The sequence below is a fragment of the Salvia splendens genome, chromosome 3 (assembly GCF_004379255.2).
Source record: "Salvia splendens isolate huo1 chromosome 3, SspV2, whole genome shotgun sequence".
In the NCBI taxonomy this organism is placed as follows: Eukaryota; Viridiplantae; Streptophyta; class Magnoliopsida; order Lamiales; family Lamiaceae; genus Salvia; species Salvia splendens.
This window is the reverse complement of record NC_056034.1, coordinates 13,999,596-14,005,498: the sequence shown is the minus strand read 5'-3', so window position 1 is coordinate 14,005,498 and position 5,903 is coordinate 13,999,596. Positions and strand designations below refer to the sequence as shown.

General features: G+C 41.1%; 1 long non-coding RNA gene across 1 annotated transcript; it reads right to left on the bottom strand.

Annotated features, from left to right (window-relative positions):
* Window positions 1-3,455: 3,455 nt before the first annotated feature.
* On the bottom strand, window positions 3,456-5,333 carry LOC121795157. Its single transcript, XR_006049404.1, has 4 exons — window positions 5,178-5,333; window positions 4,590-4,765; window positions 4,330-4,495; window positions 3,456-3,735 (listed from the first exon to the last, which is right to left on the bottom strand). It is a non-coding gene; the product is annotated as an uncharacterized LOC121795157 (long non-coding RNA).
* Window positions 5,334-5,903: the final 570 nt, after the last annotated feature.

Sequence of the window (5,903 nt, the reverse complement as noted above, 5' to 3'; positions counted from 1 at the left end):
CATCTACTTGTCCCTTAGCAACCTTCTTGGAGTCTTTCCGGGGTAGTTCCTGAGTCTGGGCTTCCATTCTGGGCTCTTCCTCTCGATGAGGTTCCTTCCTGGTCAGTAGGGTTTCGGGTTCATCTCCTACAATTGGTGTAGCATCCAAGAAGAATGGATCCTGCATCTGAGGCATAGGCCTCCCTAGTTCTTCCGCTGAAACGGTATCTCCTCCTATCTTCGTTCCGTTAGATCCTCCACTAGGTCGTTTGGGTTGAGGCGCGTCATAAGTAGTTCCGGTCCGCAACGTAACCTTACTCACATTTGCCTTGTCGGGCATTTGGACTGTAGATGGGAGTTTACCTGCATTTCCCTTCAAATCCCCCACCGAACTGGCCAGTTGGGCTAACTGCCTATTCATCATATCCATGTTCGCCTTATGTTCTTTCTGGGCATTTTGCATCCCCTGCACGACCTCGTTATGGGATTGCAAGTCTCATTTGATGCTCTGTTGTGACGCTAGCATTTCACCCATCATGTCCTCAACGGACCTCCTTGGCCTGTTCGGATTTTGGAAATGATTCGGCCCTTGGTGTTGATAGTTCTGGAAGTTTTGCTGGCCTTGATTAGGCGGGTATTGGTTATACTGGGCAGGAGGGACGTACTGATCTTGAGGATATTGATTCTGGTGCTGGGCTTGAAACTGATTTTGGTTCTGATGGTGTTGGGGTGCATGATTTGGCTGATTTTGGAAACTGTGGAAGTTTCTCTGGTGGGGTGGTACATAAACAGGATTCGGTTTTTGGCTTTGTGGGCTTTGATTTTGGGTTTGTTGGTTTCTTCCTGACCAGTTGGGCTGGTAGTCTGGGTTTGCTAGTCCACGGTTAGGGTTTTGGTTTGGATTGGGGTTATACTGGTTCTGTCCTTGGTTCTGATTTTGGCCCCCGTCTCCCCATCGAAAGTTTGGATGATCCCTCCATGGTGCATCCCGTTGTCTACCCTGAATCCAATGCCCACTGGAATTGAAGTACCCCGCAGCATTGACCTGTTCCATATTCAGGTAGTCACTAGGCTGTTCATAGTTCGGTCCTTGATTTCCCTGTTCTGCACCTTTGTAATTCCCAGCTGGGGGAGGTGGTGGGGTGCTTTTCTCGATCGCACTCAGAAGTGACTTCTTCAGCTCATCCATCTTCAAGGCCATTTTCTGCTCCAGTTTATTTTCCTGATCAGTAGACGAGACAACAGCAGCCCGCTCTCGGTTGTATCCTTCCCTTGAATGGTCATACTCTTTCTTTGCATTCAGTAGCTTCCTTAGGACTCTCTTCGCTTCGCTGACCCGTAATTGTGTGAAGCTTCCTCCTGACGATGAATTTGCTAGATCCTTGGTTACCGCGTTCATACCTTCGTAGAAAGTATGATGCACTTCAATGTCCGCCATGCGATGGTTGGGACATGATTCCAAAAGACCCATGTATCTTGCCCAATAATCGCTCAAGGGTTCATCATACCCTTGCTTCACATTAGTTATTTCCCTTTTCAGCGCGCTTGTCTTTGATGACGGAAAAAACTCGCCTAGGAATGCTGACTTGAAATCGGCCCAAGTCTCAATGGAGTTGGGGGGCAGGCGCATGAACCAGGTGTTGGCTTCCCCCTTGAGCACAAATGGCAAGGCCTTCAACCTATAATCATCCTCATTCGCTCCTGCTGGTCTCCTCTGCGCCCTACAAATTTTACAAAACTCATGCAGAAACTCACATGAGGCTTCACATCGCAGGCGGTTTGCCCTGGAGTGACGACTATGGCTTGCGATGGTTCTCCCTCGGTATGCGCGTTAAGGGTACCGATCTCTGGATCCTCATCTCCGTTGGCGGCCATATGAACTGGAATGCCTTCCAACAGTGGTATCTCCTCTGGTATTGGTCCTTCTATGTTGTATTGCTCTTCGTCGCTACTCGAACCTAAGTCAGATAAAGCCGTCGACAACCCGGATCGAGTGGTTACGAGTATCGATCCTCGCTGAAGTATCTTCGGCCTCCACTGGTCAGGAGCCGAACTGCTTCTCATAAATTGAAAAGAAAAGAAAAAAAGAAAGGTTATGCACAATATATACACCGAAGTATCACTCACAGTAATTGCAAATAACACTATCCATCCCCGGCAACGGCGTCATTTGAAAGGACCTGGGTGCGTAGGTGTCGTTCAAGCAAGGATATATCCTACTGATCAGGATAGAGATCCTAACTAACCTAGACCTTGGTTTCAAAGATTCCTCAACCCACTTCTACTGATCAGTATAGTGGTGGTAAGGGTCGAATCCCACAGAGATGGTGCGTTCTTAAACTACCGCGGTGACAATTGGAAGATTTGGTTAGCTACCACGCTTGGGTTGAGTTTCTACCTAGGCTGGAACTTAAAGGAGGTGTTCTACTGGTCAGACGGTAAGGAAAACATTTGGAATGTAACTGTGTACGAGGAATGGGGAGACAATTTTGTAACAGAAAATATTTGGAAGGTACGTGTTTCTATTTTGGGCTAAACAGAATATTCAGAGTGTAGTGGAAGTTTGATGACTAGGCTGACAGGGCTTAACTAAAAGTGAAGGACAAAAGCAAAAGCATCTCGAAAAGTAAGTGGTCCCCTCCAATTGAAATAGACATCATCTTCTTCAACAAACACTTCCAAAATTCAGATAACAATTCCAGATTCAACACGGAAAACTCAGATTAACAACTCACAAACACAGATCCAAAACTAAGAAATCAAATCTGAAATCAAACACTGAAACTGGACTTCTGCATACTGGTCAACATGAAAGAACGATTCAGAAATTAAAACTAAGCTTTGCATGCAACGATCTACTTTCCGATCAAACAGTACTTGTTTATCTATCCTAAAGAAATTTGTTACGTAAACGGAATTGAGAGATTCAGCACTTTAAACACCGAGAAACTTTAGATCTAAGCTAACTAGGCAAGGGAATAAAGAAACACCACAATAAACGAAACGGAAATCAACTTCATAGCATAAACACGTTCGGATCTTCAACAAAGTACTTCAAAAGCAGAAAATATCCAAAGGCAAACAAGATCCAACGTAAGGAAAGCGAGAAATTTAAAACTACGAAAGCAATGTAAAAGTGGTTTGCCACTCCGGGCGATGAGACTCTAAACTACGATCTTGCTGGCTGGAATGGACGATGACTGGAATTCTGGGAACAAGCGGGACACGGCTGAAAGACTGAAACTACCGAGAAAACTTTCTACCTAAGGATGGTGGTGAATGAGTGAATGTGTATATCTCTCTCTCTAATTTGGCTTCCTTTTATAGGGAGGCTACCCTTGATTTTAGGGTAAATCCTCGTTGCAATTTGACTTCTTTGCCCTTAATTGTGGGTAATCCGTCCCAGCTATCCGTCTTCTCCATCTCAAGCCGTTTTAGCACGAATACTGATCAGTATGAGATCATGCTGGCGCCTCCTTCACCTGAACATTCCGAAACTTCCCTACTGGCTAGAATGCTTAACCTGCACACTTTAAACAACTGTTTTGCAAATATAATCAATTAAGCACATCATACTAACCCGTAACCAAGGCCTAGAATATGACTTATCAGGAAGTCATTGATACGACCCACGCTAAGCAGGATAGCCATCACCAGCAACATTAAATAGACAATCCAACAGTTTCCAAGATGAGCTGGGGAGGCTTGGTAACTTCATAGAGTTCTGTGCAGGTGATGATAAAGTCTAACGTAAACCTACAAAGGGAAACGATGCATGATTACAGAACCATTAGCCTTCCCATGGAGTAGTTTAATCATACTCACTCTCTCCTCTTTCCTCTCTCTCTTTCTCAAACATAGTTATAATCATATTCCCACAAGAATCAAGGGATACTCTAGCTTCTCTATGTTACTGTACTTTTCTTTCCTAATATTACTTGTTTTTATACTATCATACCTATTCATAAATAGACAATCCAACTGTTTCCAAGAAATTGCAACAAGCATATTCTAATTAACCAAAAAGAAAAAGAAATGGCTTTGATCATAGCTATTTACAGTTGCATAAACATAATTACATCAATATGTTACGGTTCAAACAATCTAAATGTGATCTAGTATTATATGGGATGAAGATGATAAATGAGAAAATGTACAGTAGAACTATTTTCTTTCTGGTGTTGCAGTTAAAAATATGTTCAAAGTGATTATTTTGGTTCTTAAGCCAGGTTAGTTCGTTTCTCCCGAGCATGTTGAGTGCTCGTAATAGATTAAAGAGTACAACAATGCACAAATTTTCTTTCTCGTTGTACATGATTAGGTGAACTAAGCATCTCACTTTCCACTTACTAGTGTATGTGGATTGATGAAAATTTCTTGCAGCTTTCTGCTCAGGGGGAAATAGTTAGCTCCAACCACTTCAGTTTCTTCCAACGAGCTTCCTTAGCGGATGCAAAGCCAGGGCGTGTTCTGGCCTGAACTCGTGCCTTGTCAAAATACCCATAACTAGATGTCTCTGCTCAAGACAAACACATCATTTTTAATAACAGGAGTGTCATAAGGAAACGATATCTATCATTATCAACAAAGTTCTCAAGGGAGAAGCTTACCCCAAAATAATGCTAGAGATCTTCAATTCTATCACCATGGCCCAAACTCATCTCCTAAACTACCAGAGCACTTTTCTAAATGATGGCCTGGAACATGATTGTTCTGCTACACATGGCAGTCTTCTCACTCTTCCATTCTTTTCCACTACCATAGCACATCTCCTAACATGATTGTTCTGTTACCAGAGCAAAAAATGTAGCTTGAGGGGAGGTAGAGTTGAGAACTTTCATCGACAAAGAGTGTCAATATTGAAGATTTCCGAAAAAATATAAAATTAAAGCAACAACAAAAATTTTATAGCCCTCATTTTGCTCTCAAACACTAATGAAAATGAAATGTAGAATATACACATAATCAATCATCCATGATCCATCCCATAAATTCAACAACCCAAAGTAAAATGAATCAAACTAACACCGGGGTTGGTTTCAAGATTTTAAAGCCCTTTTCAAAGAAAACCTGTGTCCCTCTTTCTAAATATTTAATCACTGTTACGTAAAAAGAAATGGTAAATCTGAAAACAAAATGACATAAATATACAACACAAAATGTGGTGAGAAATTCAGGTTTTCAGTGGAGATTAATACCTGATGATCGGCTGTTGAAATCAAATCTCCAGATTAGGGCGCAGTCGTCGCAGAAGAAAGATGGAGAGAGAGTTGAGAGAAAATCAGAGTGACCCGTTTTTTGTTATGACCCGCAATAGGATCCGCGTGTTTTTCATTTTTGACCCGTAGAATTGAAATTGTGGATTTTGAATTCTTTCTTTTTAATCATGGAATTGAAATAATGGAATTGATGGAATTGGAATTGGAATTGGAATTGGAATTGGAATTAATTCCAAATCCATGGAAAATTATGATACCAAACAGCAAAATTGGAATTAGGACTCCCAATTCCAATTCCAATTCCTTAGCTTGAATTCCATATACCAAACACAGCCCAACTCTTTTTCTCCGACATATATAGATAAGCCCATATATTTGTTTTATTTATTTCGGCCCCATACATTTAAAATGTAGAGCCCATTTAGATGAACTAAAAGAACGGATGTTGCAACCTGAGAATAGGATGCAGTAATAAATGACCTTATTAATTACATAGGTGATTGATAACTATTCAAAGATTGGACACAGAGTAGTGCAACTTGTTTGGTTCTCAACGTTGATACCATCAAATTTATCTAGATATTGCAGTAGAGTTACCTAGAATGATGTAGAAAAAATATCTAAATATTTATAATAAAAATATTTAAATTTTATCATAAAATTACTTTAGATTTTTATATATAAAACATCTAAATATATAAAATA